The sequence below is a fragment of the Silurus meridionalis genome, chromosome 22 (assembly GCF_014805685.1).
Source record: "Silurus meridionalis isolate SWU-2019-XX chromosome 22, ASM1480568v1, whole genome shotgun sequence".
Taxonomy (NCBI): Eukaryota; Metazoa; Chordata; class Actinopteri; order Siluriformes; family Siluridae; genus Silurus; species Silurus meridionalis.
Genome location: NC_060905.1, coordinates 17,842,948 through 17,864,270, shown reverse-complemented (window position 1 = coordinate 17,864,270; position 21,323 = coordinate 17,842,948). Strand labels below are relative to the sequence as shown.

The 21,323-nt window shown below is 37.4% G+C and overlaps 1 protein-coding gene across 1 annotated transcript in view; it reads left to right on the top strand.

Annotated features, from left to right (window-relative positions):
- The first annotated feature begins 1,849 nt into the window (after positions 1-1,849).
- The window catches only part of LOC124376273 (solute carrier family 45 member 4), a 56,918-nt gene continuing 37,444 nt past the window's right edge, over positions 1,850-21,323 (top strand). Inside the window, exons 1-2 of the mRNA XM_046835277.1 lie at positions 1,850-2,059; positions 4,876-4,988. The gene's annotated coding sequence lies outside the window, so the exon portion shown is untranslated. The remainder of the gene's footprint in view (positions 2,060-4,875; positions 4,989-21,323) is intronic.

The window sequence follows — 21,323 nt, the reverse complement described above, 5'->3', positions numbered from 1 at the left end:
TAAGCCTAATGATTTTCGACTGTAATCAGATACGAGCTGACAAATTGCCTGTGAACGTCCTGCACCAACACATGATCATCACCATGAAAGAGAAAAGATGCACACTGTAAGAACGGCAAGAGTCTTTTTTCAATCTGTAAAAGACCAAATGAAAAGATCCGAATGAATATCTGAATAAAATGAATCAATAAACAGATCTCAATGAATTAACCAGCAATTATTTATTATTTAATTATTATTATTATCATTATTATTTCTCTGCATTGTTAGAATAAAGAGAGATCAGAGGAGTGAAGGGTTGCCTTTACTTCAACTGATGAAGCTGATGCTGATGTGGATGATGCTGATCATTAAAGTGTGCACTGATTTACAATTCCAATCCACAGATTTCCCATTAAGGTGATAAAATAGTGGGGAGATTGTGTGTTTTGGTGCATTTTGCATTTTTCCCCTTCTGAATGCAACCAGATTTATATATTTATTGCTATAGCTTATCTTACAACTAAAATAAGTCAAAATAAAGCCCTATCTGGCATTAAATTCATTTTATATATGGATATTATGGTGATGTAATTATGCCAGAGTCTCTCTGAGATACTTGTCCCATCAGTCATTTTAGTCCACTTCGTTGATTATAATGAAAAGATGGACACATCTTATGCCATATTTTACCTTCTTCAAAATGTCCAAGAGAAATATTCATTTATTATGTCTTATGTATGACCTGTCAGAATAGTCGCCATTCCAGACAATCATTTCAGTTTAACCTGTGGCTAATTTAATCTGCAGTGTTTTAGAACTGTAGGAGAAAATCATTTACGTGAAGAGATTTCTCAGGCCACCACACCATTATCAGACCAACATACCAGCCTTTAAGAATAACACATCACCAGCATCCTAATTACTCCCTTAAGTGGGCCTCTGGTTTTGTATATAGTACCATACAGGTTCCTAAATGGTTTTATAGCCAGGGACCCCTTTTGAATGTCAAATAAATCACACTGTCCTCAGCAGTTTCCATTAATACTACTAAAAATGTTAATGGAATAATTATTAAAGTTATTGAGCTTCAAACAGACAAAAAATAAAAACATTAATATGGACATACATACAGACAAACAAAACAGAAGACACACACACACACACACACACACACACACACACACACACACACACACACACACACACACACACACACACACACACAGAAGCTATGCTTCTCAGAAACCCCATTTTCTTGTCATTAGCATTAGCTGTGGCAGATTTAAGTCTGAATATGGATCATCAGAAAAAAAATCAATACAAAAACAGACAAATAAACAAATAAATAACAAACAAATAAATAAAACAGACATATTATAAAATACTTTAATATACTTTTATATATTGTAATGTACTTTTATACTTATTTTAAATCTATTTTATTTACTTTTACATTACTATTTGTTTCAATCTTATATTGTATTTTTTTCATGTTTACAAGTTGGACAGTAGTAAAAAGCATTTCATTATATGTCATACATATTTATGCAGGTATTTATTTATTTGTTTTATATATATATATATATATATATATATATATATATATATATATATATATATATATATATATATATATATATATAATTATAATTATTATTATATTATATATATATAATAAATTTTCATTATTTATAATTATTAAACGAATAAGCAACAAATAAATAAGTCATTCAACTTTGGTACAAAAAAAGAGAAAGAAAAGAAAAGAAAAGAAAAGGAAAGAAAAGAAAAGAAAAAGATTGGGAGTGTTTTTCAAGTGTACGGCTTTAAGTGTTAACTCCGCCCATTTATGCAAATGAGCCCGGCTGCTTCAGCGGAAGCGCTCGGTTTATTTCCGACTACTGTTCCCTTTAAAGGCGGATTTAAAGCGGCTTGAACTGCGAGGCGTCTCGGATGATCCATTCAGAGCCCCAAGACCAAACCATCAGTCAATCCCGATCACCCACACACTGTCCCAGGCGGTCCTGTCGGAGTGACCCCCTACACACGGACTGGTCACCATATTCCGGGCTCCTGGGTGAGTAGTTTATTTCTAACAGGGCGCGCGGTTTTATTATAGGGACTGAACCGCATCTCCGGGGCGTTTGCGCTCCCTGTCCTTTTCCTTACACTCCTGGGAATAAACATGCAGAATGATCCTCATCCATCATCTATCATCCTTCATCCTTCATCCTCATGTACTGTAGACGTGTTTCTGGACGCATAGGATTTGCATATACCTGAAGTTGGAGATGCACTGAGTCATCAAGGTATCCAGAGATCTGAGATCTGAGATCTGTCACCAACCGCAGCGTTCATATGTTACACGATAGAGCATCATCATCATCATCATCATCATCAGCAGCAGCAGCAGCATCAGCATCATCATCTTCATCATCACCATCCTCGTTGACCTAGCAGATCTTTTTCAAGTGCATGTTGCTCGGGTTTCTCTTGTTGCCCAATACCGTGGCGGTCACAGATGCATAACATTTATGCAGTAATTTTCCGATAGGACCGCATCTCTCTCTCTCTCACACACACACACACACACACACACACACACACACACACACACACACACACACACACACACACATCTATTGCAGGCACCCGTTCTTCATGTTCTAATTTTATGTAATCATAATTCGACCAAAACGCACACAGTTTTCATTCCTTCATTTTATCTTTATTTTGTTCTATTTATTGATTAATTTGTATAATTTTTTATCTGCTGATCAATTCTATACATTTATTCTGCACAGCAACATAATCATGTTTATTTCTCTATATAAATATTTCTATATAGAACTATTTTATATAAAAAAAAATTATAATTTTTATATAGAAATATTTCTGTATTTTATTTTCAATTGCATTTGAATGAGTTATCCACTCTATATTCGATTGTTTTCGATTATTTTTCTGACCTCTGGCACACAGCGAGAAGGGTTGCCAACTCTGAAACAAATCCTCACTCTGTAACCTTAAGCTGTTGTGTAAAACGAGGTGTTAAAAGTGCACACATCATTTCAAGTTGATTACACTTTCTTACTCAAGTTAAAGTAAAGAAGTTTGGGCTCTGACATGTTCTTAAGTAGAAAGTTGTAGTGTCATGCTGGTAATTAAATCTCACATCATATTAATATATATAAAAAATAATAATTTCAAATGTTATATAATGAATGTATCCAGGCTGAAGATCCACCATATAGAACACAAGCAGAGAAAAGATGATGATGATCAGGAATGTGTCTGTTCTCAGTCATGTTTACATCACTGACTCCCTCTGTCTCATCCACGTTAACCCCAAACTTCTTACTGCCTTCTGCTTTACTTGTTTTTAGCATCGTAAACTAGCCTATGTCTGTGGAAATGATACACCAGTGGTGGGTTGAAAAAGCCGTGCAAAGACAAGAAACCGGTTTATGGGCTAAAAAAAATTGCGCAATGAGAGGAAAAAAATATTGTTCATGTCACCAAAAGATTAAAAGTAAAGTAACGAGCCTGATTTGAAAATGTAAGAAGAAGAAAGTACAGATATTTTTGTAAAAAATTTATGAGTGGAAGAAAAAAGTCTTCTAAACAAAATTGTGATGTTAAACACTGATACCAGAAAAATCTACAGTAACAGAGTATTTGTGCTTCATTACTTCCCATCTCTGAAAACTTGTAACTATTTCTATATAACGTTTTTGGCCAGAAACTACACCAATAAAATATAAAATCATAAAAATATATAAATATAATTATAAATAAAAAAGAATATTAAACATAAATCCAAATATATACCACACTTTTATCTCTGTATTGAGAATGTTTGAAAGATTAAAAAAGATTGGGGACAAATCTGGAATTTCGGCTCAGCAGACAGGAATGTTTATATTTCTTACATTTATTTGGTGCAATATAATTATTGTATTATTTAGTTAGTATATGTTCTTTTAATGTTTTCCTAAACCTCCTAAAAATAATATAGAGACAAATAATATTATAATAATATATATTAATAATAGTATTATTGTTATTACTGTTATTACTATTATTAATTATTATTAAGTACAAATATAATAATAATAATAAATCTTTGTTTCAACCATTTTACTGAAAACCAATTGTGAACAATGTATGAAATCCTGATGGCTTTACTTTGCTATTGGATTTATATGAGCAACACTGAGTATGAATATGTATCATATATCATATAATATTGAGTAAAAGACAGGAGGTGGAGCTGGAGGTAGCAGAGCTGAAGATGTTGAGGTTTTCGTTGGGAGTGACGAGGACTGACAGGATTAGAAATGAGTTTATTAGAGGGACAGCGCATGTAGGACGTTTTGAAGACAAGGTGAGGGAGGTGAGATTGAGATGGTTTGGACATGTAGAGGAAGACCAAGGAGGGGGTTTATGGATGTGGTGAGGGAAGACATGCAGGTAGTTGGTGTGAAAGAGGCAGATGTAGAGGACAGGGGGTAGATGGATGATCCGCTGTGGAGATGTTTAAACGTTATGTATACTGTATGCAGCAGGTAATGGCAATAAAACGCAAAGCGCAGTCAGTGGTAATGTTTTTCGTGAAAGAGGAAGCGATTAGTTCTGATAAAGTTTTCTCACCCCTTAGTGTCATGTGAGAGAAATATGCTGAGCTCGTCTTTTGGTTTTTCGTCTGCACTGCATTGAAATGAGATGCAAACAAGTCCAGTATAGAATAGTGTGATGTAAAGCAGAAAGACCTGAGTGCATTGTCATGTGCTGTTTTGCTGTTTCCTGGAATGCCCGCGCTCTTGCGTATCAGCTGTTTGCTGCGCTTTGTGTTGACTGGTGTCCTTTTTTCCTTTTTCTTTTCCTTCTCAGGTGCCAAAACTGCTGCTTAGCTGGGGCGCAGCTGATGACGGTGCCAGGCCTCCTCTGTAAAAGAGCTGCTGCATGCAGGCACAGGAGATTTATGAAGCTTTCAAGGCCTCTTGGTGAGTCATCCAAGTTCTCATTTGGCTCACTGGGATATATTTGAGATATTGAATTGTTTATGAGCTACACTCTCAGACAAACAAGTTTTTCATTCAAGTGATTTTTTTTTCCTCAACTAAACTTTTCGTTTCCCTTATATTCAAATAATATGCATGATTAATTCTGATAAGATGATGTTACTTCTTTTTTCTCTCCGTGTTATTGCTCGATTGCTTAATACTAGCTGATTCAGCTGAACCGTGCACATGACTGCTGAGGGGAATGATGTAAAAACGGAACCAAAACTCCAGACGTCTGAACTCTATACTTCTTAATTAAATCTCTGTCCTGGGGTTGACCATATACACTCTTAATTCTGCTGTAGAAACATTGAATTATTATATATTTATTAATTTAGGTGGAATAAATTTTTTCAGAACTGTTTTGCTATAATATTTTTAGAATATATGTATTACAGAAACGAGAAACTCGACTCTTATTAGCTGTCCAGACGTGTAGTCAATTAATTTAATAGAGTTCCCATGCAGTAGGTGAAGTGGAAGCTCATTGGTTAAAACTCTTGGTTGCTGATCAGAAGGTCGGGGGTGCAAGCTTCGGTGTTGCCAAGCTGCCAGTCTTGGGGCCCTTGAGCAAGGCCCTTAACCTTCTGTGCTCTAGGGGTGTTGTATCTCTTACCCCACCTTCCTAACATTGCTGGGATATGCTGTAACAAACATGTGACAAGTAAAAAAAAGCCCTCCCAAGCACATTATTAATTCCATGTAATAATAAGTAGCACTAAAACAAAAGCAGCTCCACATCAAGCCGATGATGACATAAAGCTTGTCAAGGGCAGACTGACAGCTGGAAGCCACATAACCTTTACAAAGTAAACACTCGCCAGAGAGCGACAAGCTCTAGGACATTAGCTATTCGCTCCTCCCTGAGGGTAATGTCATTCTTGGACCTCTTGGAATTAATTCTACATTATTGTTTTAACTGTCTCATGATTTCACATCAGCTAGCAAACCAAAAGTCCGCTGCTGAGACCTAATGTAATTTCGAATGTCAAAGGTCAATGTATTCAAAACGCTTCAACCCCAAACAGTAAAAATTTATTTTAAACTGGATTCTTTTTTTCTTTTGGAATGAATAATTTTCTCTCACAACCCCAAAAAGTCATCAGTCATGACATAACATGTTTAGCATTTAAGGATTGCTTCTTTGGATGATCGTGTAGCTGGAAAAAGTAATGGACATGCATTTCAGGGGTAAAAAACCTTTTCATGCTTTGCATGTTTCTTTGACAAAATGTCACCACAAAGTTAGAGACACAAAATTGTATATTACGTCTTTAGATGCTGTAAACTTTCCCTTCACTTGAACTAGGAGACCCAAAGCCTGTTCCATTTTTAACTTCTTTCAGCTGCTCCCGTTAGGGGTCTCCACAGCAATCCATACGTCTCCATACCCCCCTGTCCTCTACATCTGCCTCTTTCAAAACAACTACCTGCAAAATTCTTCCCTCACCACATCTATAAACCTCCTCCTTGGTCTTCCTCTTTTCCTCCTTCCTGGTAGCTCCATCCTCTGCATTTTGCTACTGATATACCCCATGTCCCTCCTCTGCACATGTCCAAACCATCTCAATCACTCACATTGTCTCCAAAACATCCTATTTGCACATTTCTCTAATAAATTCACTTCTCTCCATTTGTTTGCACAGTCGACCACAGGGATTAAAACTCCTCCACCTTCACCACCTCTACTTGTATTACTTGAAAATTACTGTTTCAAACATTGATGATCACAAGATCTCCCCATGGACATTCCACACCTTGAAACGTAATAGTGAAACATGTATTTGCTTCATTTATTGTACTAGAAATCGTTCACACACTCTCAGGCCATGATGGTATTGGATTCAGGGGGGTTACAGCAGAGGTGGAAAGAGTAATAAAATATTCTACTGTTACTTCAATGGTAAGTACAAGTAAGATTACGGGTCTAAAAACTTAATCAAGTAAAGGTCAAAAGTAGCTCATTTATCTCATTTATTTACTCGGAGTAAAATTTAACAAGTTTAACTTTTGTGTTCGGTTTTTGAAATCTGTAATTTTACTTTTCGTTAAGTACGTTTTGTTTGAAGTATTGTACTTAACTACATTTTAAATCAGATTCGTTAATGACTAAAATAAATAAATAAATAAATAAATAAATAAATAAATAAATAAATAAATAAATAAAAAAAGACGAAGGGGGAAAAGTCGCACCCTGAAAAGTACTGCACTGATTAGTTGGTTTGCTGAGAGCTGAAAGCGAAATTACTTTATAAAAAAGATTGAAATTTTAGCACATAACTCACATTAGACTCAAGTCATGGACTTTACCTACATTAAATTAAGTTAAATTAAATTAATAAAAAAAAGAGTTTTTTAAAATAATTTAATTTCATTATTCATTATAATGATTATTAGTTATAATGCTATAATGAAATTAGCTACTTTTTACTGTTACTTTTAATAGATTTTTTGTAGTAGTGACTTTACTTGTACTTCATTAAATTAGCTTGAAGTAACAGTAATTTTACTTGAGTGGAATATTTTATTACTATATAAATCTCAAACAAGTTGTTTTCAATTTAACCTTTACAAAGTTCGAAGACAAAAATCTAAATATTAAATTATAGAAACAATACAGTCCATGACTTGAGTTTAATGTGAGGATGCCCTTTTGCAGTAAAACAATCTTCTGTTATAATGTAAATTATGATAATGAGAGAAATCTCACGCAACTTTCGATTTGACAGCATTTCTATTTCAGCTGCATCACTGGTGTCTGTCATGTCTGTCCTCATCTTTCTTTGCATTTATTCTCAAATCCTGCAGTGGTTTCGGGGCCCAATTTTTTTTCTCCCTTGAGTTATTTTTAGTCATTATTAGTTATTTATTTAAAAGTATAATTACAGATTCTAAAAACTACTTTAAACAGTAGAATTACACAAAAAATCTCAATTACAGTAACACAAGTAAATGTAATTTGTTACTTTCCACCTCTGGTTAACAGTAACTCTGCTTTATGTTCAACCACCTACATCACCTTATTGTTGACTATTTTCCTGTAGCAGACTGCCTCATTGTGGGTTTTTTTTTTGCTTATGTAATATTAGTTTTAATCCATTTGTAATCCTCTGATGCAGTACATCATGTTTTAGTTTAGAGTTTCTGCTTACAGGTTGACAATTGCAGCCTCTTTTGACAATTCTGATGTGATTAGTTTAAAAAATGTGTAAAAAGTACCTATAGACATGTTCCTAGTTTGTAGGAAAACATCTAGGTATTTCTATGCATGAGCTTCCATTTACATTAGAATTCATGTGTCAGATTTCAAGTAGGGTCTCTTTTTGATCGAAACGAGCAAAACGCGCCACCCCCAGAGTGTGAATGAAAGCCTTTATTTCAGCATCGGAGATGCTTTTCTAAATTTCTTTATGAATTGCATCACCCTGAGCTAACCTGTATTGTCATTCTGAAGCTGTTCGAGGTGCGTGGGAGCTCTCCAGGTTGTTTTCGCCATGGCTTATCTCCCCACCCCCGGTCCCTCTTGGCACGAGGTCATTGTTTCTGTGCGGTTTTATTTCAAGGATTGAAACAAACCTGGTTGAGAAAATGCTCTCAAATTACAGTCTTATCATCTTACTGCTGTCTTTGTTTCCTTTCCAATTTTCTTTTTTGCATGTTGCTGTGCCAATGTAAACTGTCAAAAGGGTGCACGATGAGAGAAATACAGTTTATTCAAAACCATGTTAAGCCTCTTGGTCATAAGCTGACCAGGTGGAAAGATTAGCAAAGGTCCAAGAATGACATTAGCCTCAGGGAGGAGCGACTAGCTAATGTCCTAGAGCTTGTCGCTCTCTGGCGAGTGTTTACTTTGTGAAGGTTGGGCGGGTTCCAGCTGTCAGCCTGCCCTTGACAAGCTTTATGTCATCATCGGCTTGATGTGGAACTTTTTTTAGTGCTGCTTCTTATTACATGGAATTAATAGTATGTTGTTTTCAATATGCAGGGAAATCCGAAGCAGCACGTCATTCTTGTTTCAGTTTTGTTACAGTAATCGCGCTTGTTTGGCAGTAGGTTTTCCCCACGCTCTGACAGGACATTGACGAGCACCTGCCTGGCCTGCCATCTATCTCATGCATGCATTCATGAGGCTCTGTGTGACATTCAAAATTCATCAAAAGATGAAATATGGATGACTCTTGCATGCATGTTGCCAGATCTGCCCAGATGCTTTCTGCTGCTTGATTAGATGTTTGCATTAACAGGTTTTCCCACTGATCGCTTATTCATCCAGTTTAAGAGTTACTTCTCTTTCTCAGAACCGGTGCCGTAAATAACGCACCCAGACACTTTTTCCAGAGCGCACATTTGATTTGAGCTAGCACTCATTGGCTATTTGTTTTGTACCTTCGTGCACTGGTCTCTGGTAAAAACGTGAACACTCTGTTCATAAGCAGTGCAAACTGCTAGGTAACACCTTCATACGAGTTTTCTGAATGATTATAATGCAACAAAAAAATGGAAAAAAGCCTACTTAGGCAGCTCTGAGGCAAGGAATTATGATTTGCCAGTGTTGGACAGAAACAATGTAAATGTAATTTGTTACTGTACTTAAGTAGCTTTTTCATGTATCTGTACTTTTCTGAAGCATTTCCATTTGTGGAGACTTTTACTGTAACTTTAACATTTCAAAGTTAAATATTTTACTTTTTTTATTAATTATTTTTGTCAAATCGTTTCTTTTTATTTATAAGGATAAAAACGTAACTGGTCAAACTCACAGCAATCCACCAATCAGGCTTCATTATAAACTTGTTATGATTGGCACTTGGTGTATCTACTGATCCCCAACATACAGTTCAACATCAGTTCAACAACAAGCAGAACATTGTGAGAGAAATAAATTATGAAGAAAATCCAGACTTGAATTCGCCACAACACTGGTGGCCACAATATTTGCAATTTTTATGAAGTAGTTGAAAAGAAATGTTTGGGTACATGATCATTTGAATAGAAATCAATCAGTGTTTGAGTCATTAATATTATATTATTAGATTGATGAATAGCAGAGTAACATCAAATTGAGTTGATTAAGTAAAGAGTCTTTTAACAAAAATGATAAAAGGAAACATTATAGTTATAATAAATCACAGTACTTTGGATGCTTAAGTACATTTGAAGGCAAATTCTTTTGTACTTTTACTTCAAGTTAAAGGACACTTTACTGTAGAAATATTTTACCAAGTGTTTGTTCTTTATCCACCTCTGGGATTTGCTCCACCACTGCTATACAATTTACAGAATGTAAAGGTTGATCTACTTGTACATTCTTTTTTTAGAATACCGCTAATACATGACATGTCCCTAGTTCACAGGATATGTCCCTATTCTGATGACATCTGATTGTTTTTTTTGCTATCCATGAGCATTAGCATGAGCTACGGTTTGCATTAGCATTTGAATGTCAAATATCAAGGTGAACATAATCCCCATAATATGACATGTCGAGCATCAAAGCTAATCTGCTGCTAATTCATACATTCACACTGATTTATGAGGAATAAATTCAGGATAAATGGGAAGTGGAAGCTCAGTGGTTGAGGCTCTGGGTTACTGATTGGAAGGTTGAAGGTTTAAGCCCCAGTATCACAAAGCTGCCACTGTTGGGCTCCTGAGCAAGGCCCCTAACCCTTGAATGCTTTAATGTGTATGTGACAATTAAAAAGCCCCTTTAGCTTTAACTTTAGCTTATAAAACCAAACAGGGCATGATGTTTTAGGAAAATGATTAAATATGAAGTTGATTTTAAAGGATTGTATTATTATAAAAAAAAATGTTCTTATATATCAGATGTTTGTGAATGATTCCATTGTTTACACATCATATATATTATCTGTACAGTATATCGTACTTTTTTTTAAAATATTGTACCACCCATGAAACAAGTTTGTTCATGTTATCAATTAAACTATAACAAAGTTATTCCCTTACCAACATGTGTTTAGTAGAATCTTACCCTGTTACTGAGAAACCACAGAGCATTCAACTCTGTGCTTTATATGTTACATATGTATACTCTATATGGGGAAAAAAAAAAAAAAAAAAAAAGTGCTATCCGTATCTTTTTGAACATCCCATCACACAGTTGCTCTAATACTGACCTCCACTCTTCTGGGAAGATGTTCATCTAGATTTTATGGAGATTTGTGTGAAATTCATTCGTGGTAGGGTGTAAGTCAGGTACTAATGTAGGGCAGATGTAGACGTTCTTGGGATGCATTTAGCGTTCACATTCATACCAAAGCTGTTTAATAGGTTTGGAGTCCCATAGCTGGGGATCTTCCACTCCAACTAATGTTAAGCAGATCTTCATGGAGCTGGCTTTGTGCATTATCATGCTTTGACTTGAACTTGGAAACGCAAACCTGTTCCAGCATGGCAATGCCACCTATGCACAAAGCCATCTCCATAAAGATCTGCTTTACATGGTTTGGAGAGGAAGATCTTCAGTGGCCTGCAATAAAGCTCTGATCTAAACCATACTGAACACCTTTGAGATTTATGTGAACTCATCAGTAGCTGACCTTACTAACATCCATGTGCCTGATGAATGAAATGATACAAAATAAAAGAGTAAATTGGGATTAAATGTTGTATGTGATGCTCAAAATGCACATACCATACTTATGACCAGGTGTCCGCAAACGTTTGGCAATATAGTGTGTGTGTGTGTGTGTGTGTGTGTGTGTGTGTGTGTGTGTGTGTGTGTGTGTGTGTGTGTGTGTGTGTGTGTGTATGTGTGTGCTTTTTAATCTTTCCACACAAATTTCTATATTAAGCCTTAGCATCTGGTCCAATCTAATTCCATTTATACCTCTTTTTTTGTTGTTGTTGTTTATTTTTATTTTTTATTTTTTTTAAGTAATTGCTCACAAACGAATCACCCTGTCAGTTGTGTTCACCAGAAATGGAAAAGGTTTACAGTCTGTGCAGCCCTTAAACACACCAGAGACTCATAAAGGATGCTTTGTGTACAGAAAGTGTAGAGTGAGAGCTTTTTTTCCCCCCTCCTGCAAAACTCCCACAACTGTATGCATACTGTTAAAGGGTGTGTGAGACAAAAACAGTGATTACCCATTTGTCTTCCTGTATTTTGGGCATGAGCAGAGGTAAAAAGTATGTGTGTGTGTGTGTGTGTGTGTGTATATATGTGTGGACCTAAAGCTGATAAGATAGAGCTTATCAGAATCAGAGCAGTGGGTGTGTGTACAGTATATGGAGTGGCTAGCTCCACCACAGAGCTCCTTCCTTACAAACTCTGGAAATTTCCAGTAGGTTTCACATGCTCTGGGTGGAGCAATGTTGTGAGAGGTGTTGTATAAGGCTGTGTGAGTTTGGACAAGCCAGTACCTGGACAAGCTGTGGCTTTCTGTTCCAGCTGGCATGCTGTACATGCTAATCGGATGAATTTTTTTTAAAGGAATTTGTGTTCAATGCAAACCTAGAGCTCAATATCCTGCCCGTGTATTTAATCCTTATTTGTATTTGTAATCATAGTGCTGCCGGTGCTAAAGTTTGTATGGGTTTTTTTTAAAGGTCGAGTGCTGTGTCAGCACCTTGTTTCACAGCTGCAGCTGGAATTCAGCACTGTCAGGAAGAGTTATAGCTGACAAACTCGGCTCGGAGCAGTGTTTTCGCACCTGTTCGTGGTTTTCATTGGCCTACTGGTTCATTATTGTTTCTCATAATGAGATCTAAAAAGGGACCTTGAGGCTCCCAAAAAATTTTTTTAACCCTGTGACAAAACCTATGGACGAGTAGAAAAGTTTGCAATTCTTAAAATTAAACTAGATGTTTTTTCATGTTTCTATTTCTCATTTTTATTTCCTCACTTCTAAGCAAATGAAGGAAAAGGATGCAAAGAAAGCAAACAAATGCAGCACGTTTAAAGTTTGTACCAAACGAGATGATCACATTCATGAAAGTGTGACTTTTATGCTTTCTTATTGGACTTTTATAGCTTTTCAGACAAGTGCACGTGTAAAGGCAAAAAAGCAGGAATTGAACAGTGAATAACTAGAAGTTCTGTGGACAGATGAGTCCAGTTTGGACACTCTTAGCTTTAAGAGAAGATCTTGTATAAGACAAAAAACAGGAGAGAAGATGTGATCAGACTGCAAAAATGGAGGTGGAAGCTTAATGGTTTGGGATTGTTTTGGAGCAGCGAAGCTTTCGGAAAGCGAAAATAAATACTGAGCCAACATGGCTGCCATTCCATACTCCACCATTACACCATGCAATTCCGTCTGGACTGCGGCTCATTGGAACCGACTTCACTGTACAACAAGACGACGAGCCGAAACTTACTACCGAGCTCTGTAAACGTTATTTCAAGAGAAATCAGGCGTCTGGAGTGATATCTATCATGGAATATGACCTGCTCAGTCACTGCACCTAAATCCTATTGAACAGCTCTGGGATGAACAAGAAATCTCCAACTAGTGAAGAACATATTTGAGGCATGGCAAAGTATTTCAGATGAATGTTTGGAGAAACGAACTGACCAGATGTTGAAAGTGTGTAAAGCTGTTCTTGATGCTAAGGGAGGAATTTTTATTTTTTATTTTTTTATGAAAACAAAGTAGAACATCTGGATATTTATATATTTGTATATTGTATCTTATTTAGACAACTTGAGGTTGGTCCAGCAGATCCGAACTTACAACCTTCCCATGAGAAATCCAACACCTCAACCATTGAGCTATTCCTTCCCTCGGTCATTAGACCTACACAATGAAAGCATAAATATTCACCATAGTGATTAGAGATACACACTCACAGGTCCTGTAAGATGGGATTTTATTGATTTCCATGTCACAAGCTAAAGGACATACTGTAGGATCAATCAAGGACAATTGGAAAAAGATAAAGCTATGAAAAATACCAGCATTCAAATTCTTGTAATTTTGACCACTTCAAACACCAAATCTGCCAACCTTAAACCAGACATCAGACGAGTTCTATTTGCAAACGTCCGTGACTCCACATGCAGGCGGTTTCCTCCGAGCCAACAAGGATTGTTCCCCCTCCCTCACGGAGCAGCGTTCAGGTTCCACAGTTACAAGTCTGGAGCTGCATGTAACCCAACACTCCGTCTCCTACACTGGGCTCCCTGCACCGTCAACACGTCCTCTGCCTTAACTACCCCAGCACCTGACTTCTCATGTGACCGTAGTTGTCTGCCATCAACTGCCACTAGGAGGTTAGCAAGGTATAGCCAGCTAGCATTGTTATATGTTTCAGCACCATAGCTCTCATGCGTGTCATGTTCATCTCCAAACATGTCAAGAGATCGAGTTTTCTAGAAGCACAGTGAACAGTCATTGCATTGTTTTTTTTTGTCATAGGTAAACTACCATTTTTATCATTTATATCGAAGCATGGATTAGGAGCTGAAGGAACATTACTGCAGCTCTGATGTTTTCTAAGGTGCACCTTTAGTGGAGCAAACCTTCTGGATCAAAGCTTCGAGCTGTTGCTGCAGTCATTGATGAATTCTGTAGCACTCAAGCTGAAAGGAAATTGGATGGTGCTGACATGAGTGCAGAAAGAGAAAGGACAGCCCTGTGTGGAATTAGGGCGGTTGGGCTTATTTTAGCACAGTAAGCTGGCTTGCACCTACTGAGAGAGATAAACACCAAAGAATAGATCATCTCGACCTTCTGCTGCTGGTCTCTGTATTGTTTTCACAGCCTGTGGCTTGAATGGTTCGTTTTCAAAGTTCAGAAACGACTCTTCGTTGCTAGTCGTATCATACCACTGTGGTAGTGGTAGTGGTGGTACAACAAGGCAGAAAATAGCATTACTGCTTTACAGCTTCTCCTTTACACTGGTGTCCTGAAGGTTCTCTGTGTTCCTGCCACCTCCCCACAAACATACAGCAGTTAATAATGATGAGGTTATAAAAATAAAAGTGTTTTGATGAAACATTTTTTTATGTTATTTGGAATATTTGGCTGCATAAAAGCAATTTCTAATTTGGACCGGGACACCTGCTTTTTCCAGCCATACGTGTTTTTTCCCACAAAGTTGGAGGCATTTAGTTGTGTAGGACATTTTCAGATGCTGTAGCTTTAAGTTTCCCTTCAGTCGAACTAGAAGACCCAAATCTATTCCAACATGATTATGGAACTGGCTTTGTGCGCGATCTTCCATAGCCTGCTATTGATCTGTGACCTTTGGGATAAATTGGAATGCTGATCTCATCTACATCAGTACCTGACTTTACTAACATCCTTGTGGCTGAATTCCATACAAATCTCCACAAAAACCTAGTGGAACATCTTCCCAGAAGAGTGGAGTTTATTCTAAGAGCAAATGGGGACTACATGTGAAATGGGATGTCCAAAAAGCACATACCAATCTTACATTTATGGTATATGACAGATGTCCTTATCCTGACAGTTATTTCGGATATACAGCTGAGCAATTGAGCATTAAGGGCCTCGCTGAAGGGCCCAGCAGTAGCAGCTTGGTAGTTCTGGGATCTGAACGTATAACCTTCTGACCAGACATCCAACATCTTATCCACTGGGCTTCCACTATCCAAAGCAGTTGTAACCAATTTATTTGATTTTAATTTTAGATCTTTTGCCAATGGGACCAATAAAAAGGATGCAGCTAACAAGCATGCCCTTGAACCATGTGAGGTGTCCACAAACTTTTGTCCATATTGTGTAAATGCTCGGTCTGCATGAATGAACACAACTAAGTCTTAGCTTGCCGTAGCCCTGCGTTAATGACCTGAAGATGTGGAAAGCTGCAAAAAAAAAAATATATACATTTGGCTCGAAATGAATTTTCATACCCATTTAAGGTCTGTGCATGTATAATAATGGAAAGTTGCCTTCCATGCTTTCTTTTCTGCTGGTTTTAATGGCCTTTCTGCACACATATAGAGGATAAATATCATTTCGGTTATCTTTTTAGGAACCGCAATTATAGCACATAATTATTCAAGCATTTTCTCCGGACCTTTTCTTGGAATCGTTGCGAGCAATCGTGTTCTGCCGAACTGCATATTAATCTCCATTTTTCACTTTGTAAGGGCCGGAATAATGGGCACGGTCTTTTCATGAGCTTTGATGTATTTTTTCTTTTATTGTACTAAATTAATTCAATATTTTATAAAGAGTCACAAAAGTACAGAAACACATATTGCTCCTTTTTCCATAGTTTTGTCGAATGTCTCAACCTCGTAGTTTTGTGAGAAGTATGTTTGTCTCCAGAATAAGTGTCAGTCTCTCACCCTCTCGCTCAGGCTCTCGGCTTGCCAAAAGCCTCTCAGTGACAGGGTCTATTATTAGACTCTGCCTGCCCTTTGAATGACACAGGAGAGCGGGCTGAGACAGCAGTGGGCATGGGCTGGACATTTTCTGACATAACAGCAAAGGCCCTTTCCTGAATTGTGTGCAGCCTGTTGAGAAATGCGCAGACAATATGGGTGGGTGACCTCCTAATAAGAGTTATCATCAGAGTAATGACTCATTTGGCGACATAATTGTACTTTAGATGTTTATTGGACCTTCGTGATGCAAAAAATTTGTGATCTGGTTAATAAGTATTATTGTTATGCTTGCCTTTTAGATTATATACATTGTGCTTTCCATGAGTATTTACTTTTATTAAACTTTTCAGAACCAGAACTGGGTTTAACAGCAGTAGGAATGGACACTTTTACTTATGGATGGATATATGGATGGATATGTGGATAGATGGATATATATGTGGATGGATGGATAGATATGTGGATGGATGAATAGATATGTGGATAAATGGATAGATATGTGGATGGATATGTGGTTATGGATGGATGGATGGATGGATGGATGGATGGATGGATGGATGGATGGATGGATAAGTGGATGGATGGATGGATATGTGGATGGATGTGTGGATATGTGGATGGATGGATGGATGGATGGATGGATGGATGTGGATGGATGGATGGATGGATGGATGGATGGATGGATGGATGGATGGATGGATATGTGGATATGTGAATGGATGGATGGATGGATGGATGGATGGATGGATATGTGGATGGATGGATGGATGGATGGATGGATATGTGGATGGATATGTGGATGAATGGATGGATATGTGTTCATTCTCATAGGGATAAACTTTTATAACTAATCTATAACACTATAAATGACATTTCTATCTATTTCATTCTTTAAAGTTGTTTTTCTGTGGAAATTAAATTGTATTAAACTCTTATTATATTGTTATATTGTCTTATTATATTGTTTGTAGTCACTTATATCCAGCTTGACAGATGAAATGTAACTAATCAGAAACGTCTAGTTAAAAAATCCAACAGTGGCACCTTAGCGGTTCTTGGGAATGTAATTAAACCGAAAGTTCTGAACAAGAGCCAAGGTTGCCAGTTACCATTCTTATCAGTAAAACAATAAAGTGTTATGGTATAAATGTCTGAACAGCTGAGATGATCAGAGATTAAATGCCTGGTTCACTGGCATTACTACTTACTCACTCTAGCTATTCCATGAGATTTGACCTCACAACCATTAGCCCAGATCTTTACGCTTGTACTGTACAGTTTTTGTAGGCACATTCAGGTGTATGGTCCTGATCTGGAGATAATGATGGCTTATCCTATCAGTTTAGGCTCTTCTGACCCATTGGTACCTATTTAAACCTGATTTCTCTACTGCAGTCAGCTGCCCCTTTCGTGTGTGTCCTGCAGTAGGGATAATAGTGTGCGTGTGTGCAGGTTCACACAGGCACTAATTACAACCGACTATGCACAGGCAAGCAGAAATCAATTAGGCTTAATGCTTACCTGACACACTGATGATATGTTATCTGTGGGCACTAATTTGCAAGCCTGTATACATGCATACAACCTTCATGCTGTTATTTGCCCTGGTTATTTTTCAGGTCCAGCCTTTTTTCTATGCCTTACTCATGTACACACAGAGCCTGTCAAAAGTGTGGAGTCTTTTATCATTTTAGATATACAGTACAGACCAAAAGTTTGGACACACCTTCTCATTCAAAGAGTTTTCTTTATTTTCATGACTATGAAAATTGTAGAGTCACACTGAAGGCATCAAGGGCTATTTGACCAAGAAGGAGAGTGATGGGGTGCTGCGCCAGATGACCTGGCCTCCACAGTCACCGGACCCGAACCCAATCGTGATGGTTTAGGGGTGAGCTGGACCGCAGAGTGAAGGCAAAAGGGCCAACAAGTGCCAAGCATCTCTCGGGGAACTCCTTCAAGACTGTTGGAAGACCATTTCAGGTGACTACCTCTTGAAGCTCATCAAGAGAATGCCAAGAGTGTGCAAAGCAGTAATCAAAGCAAAAGGTGGCTACTTTGACGAACCTAGAATATGACATTTTTCAGTTGTTTCACACTTTTTTGTTATGTATATAATTCCACATGTGTTAATTCATAGTTTTGATGCCTTCAGTGTGAATCTACAATTTTCATAGTCATGAAAATAAAGAAAACTCTTTGAATGAGAAGGTGTGTCCAAACTTTTGGTCTGTACTGTATATATATATATATATATATATATATATATATATATATATGTATATATAATATGCATGTTACTTTTATTTCTGCAACAAACTACATATAAGGCAAAAACACACAAGAATTGGACAGCGAATGACTGGAAGAAGCCATGTTGGTTCCCATTCCATACTTGTTTGTTGAGTTTGTTGCATAGAAATTAAGAGGAAAATGTTTACATGTCTCTCAAAAGCCATGCAAGACTAATTTTTCTACACTCTTCACAGGCTCTGTATACATATTGTATAATGGAGAAAAAGAAGCTTTTCCTTCTGTGTTTTCTGGAATTGAACCATGAGTGTGTTATTGTATACTAAAGCAAAACCAATGAAAATGCTCTTCTCTGTCTTTGTTATACAATGCTAATCGTTCTAGATTTCTCTACTCTCCCTCTTTTCAATTTCTACATTTTTCATGATGTTAAAACTTCGGGTTTAATCTTAAAAGTAGTCTTAAGCTAGACAAGCAAATCAATAGCATAGTTAACACCAGCTTCTATCACTTACGCCGGTTGGCTAAGTCAAATTATTTTTAAGTAGCGATAGCTTTGACCTTCAGTTCCACATACTGCAGCTCACTGTATGTCAGGCTACCTTTCAATTTAATTACTTATCTTCAGATGGGATGCGGCTGCTTGTCTGCTCACGAGTGGCTATAAACATGATCACATCATCCAATTTTACATTTGTTGCACTGGTTGCCAGTCATTTACCGTATTGATTTTAAGATGCTAGTTTTTGTCTATAAAGTTTGCTGCAACCAAGCAAACAAATAACTACCTGACCTAATTGTTCCTCATAACTAATTTAAATTAACTTGGATAAGAGATCTAGCTGTGGAACAACCTACCGTACCGCTACGTATTAGAACTGCTTCTACACTGAGTGAATTCCAATTTCTGCTTAAAACTAATCTTTTCTTCTGTGCTTACAATGTTTTATAATTCCATTTATCTTTTTGTTTTATTTCTGGCTTTGTACTATTACGTACAGCACTTTGGCCAACCACTGTTCATATTTAAGCGTGCTTTATAAATAAAATTTGGTCTGATTTTAAGTGTCTAAGCGTTGTGTTTGAGAAGCCTGCCTTATTGACAGCTAGGCAAACTCAGATTTTCTTCAATCGTTCTTTGTGATAAGATGCCACTGGAGAATAAAAAATGTCAGGTTCTCAGCTATAAAGTAGTCCTGGTAAATGGGACACAACGGGGTGTCTGCCTGCTTGGGATAAGTGTGAAGTATTTCCCTTGAGGTTTCTGTTTCTACAGAATGATTTTATCTCTATTCGTTTTATATTTCCTTCCCTTTTTATCCCTAATAGCTCATTCGCACTGGAAAGAAGTTTCAATAAGAAGCATAGTTGTTTTTACCGAGTGCTTATAGAGTGTAAAATGGCTCATTATTAGGCTTTTATTTCAACTATCATGTTGTCCCAGACACTTGACCGCTTTGGAGGACATTGTGTTCTAGTTGCAGTGTCCCAGGCCCAGGTTACGGGATTAGAATTCCTTGTTAACCCGTCCTGAATAATTAAGCAGGCAAAATGTGAGAGAGTAGACACAAAGATTGTACCTGATCTGCATCAGGGATGCTGCATATCAGATCTCATTGCATCACACTGTCTACCTGATGTCTATCCCATGTATTATGTAAACTCATTCGTTCTCTTAATGCATTCGGTAGAATGTTAAGAATAGCTGGATGTTTTCTCCAGCAGCATGTCTTTTAGTTTGTCCTTTATGCTCAGAGTTATTTCATTCTCAATTTGCAGCCCATTACTAAACAATAAAGCAATCCAGGCTTGCAGGAACCCTCTTTTTATTCCTGAACCTTCTCACTTCTATAACTCGATCCAATCCATGATTTCTAATGTTTTTACACAAAAGTCCCATCTTCATGAGACACCGTCTTTTGTAGATGCACTTTTCCGGCGCACAAAGACAGTTGGTGGAACCTGAAACCCTTTAAATATATTTTGCAAATGCTGTAATCACGTTATCTCAATTATCGTGAAAACATAAAATCTGCATCAACCTCATGGCGAAGACAGCGTGTAAATCTGTGAGCTCTGATTGCGGTGGAAAAAATGTTGAGACGCAATAGGAAGCTGCAGTCCATACACGAGCTCCTTGTTCTCTGCTTAGACTGTAAATTATAGATCGAAGGAGTCGTGGTGCTGCCTTCCATACTAATGCAGTCGATCGGTGCCTACCTGTGTTTGTCATGATCTCTCTGAGACAATATGTGTCTCTTGTCCTTGGAGAAAGGGGTGTTAATGGGGATGTCAGTTTTTATTAGAGGATCAGTGGCAAATATGACAACATGGCAACCCTGATTTCTTCCGACCAATACAATGTATACTGTATATCTGTCAGGGCAGTGGTCCCCAACCCCCAGGCCGAGGACCAACACCAGTCCGTGGGTCAATTGGTACCGGGCCGCACAGAAAGAATACATAACTTACATTGTTTCCGTTTTATTTATTATCTGATTCTGAACTATGTTTTATTTTGGAAAATTACCAGATTTTCTCCACCACATTTGTCTATGACTCACTCTTGATGCATGTCATGAAGCCTCGGTCACATGTATTACCTCCATCCTCTGCCTTCTTAAAGGGGCTGCTCCGGCCGCTAACACATAATACATTACTGCTAAATTCAAACACCAAAGCGAGCAAAATGAACA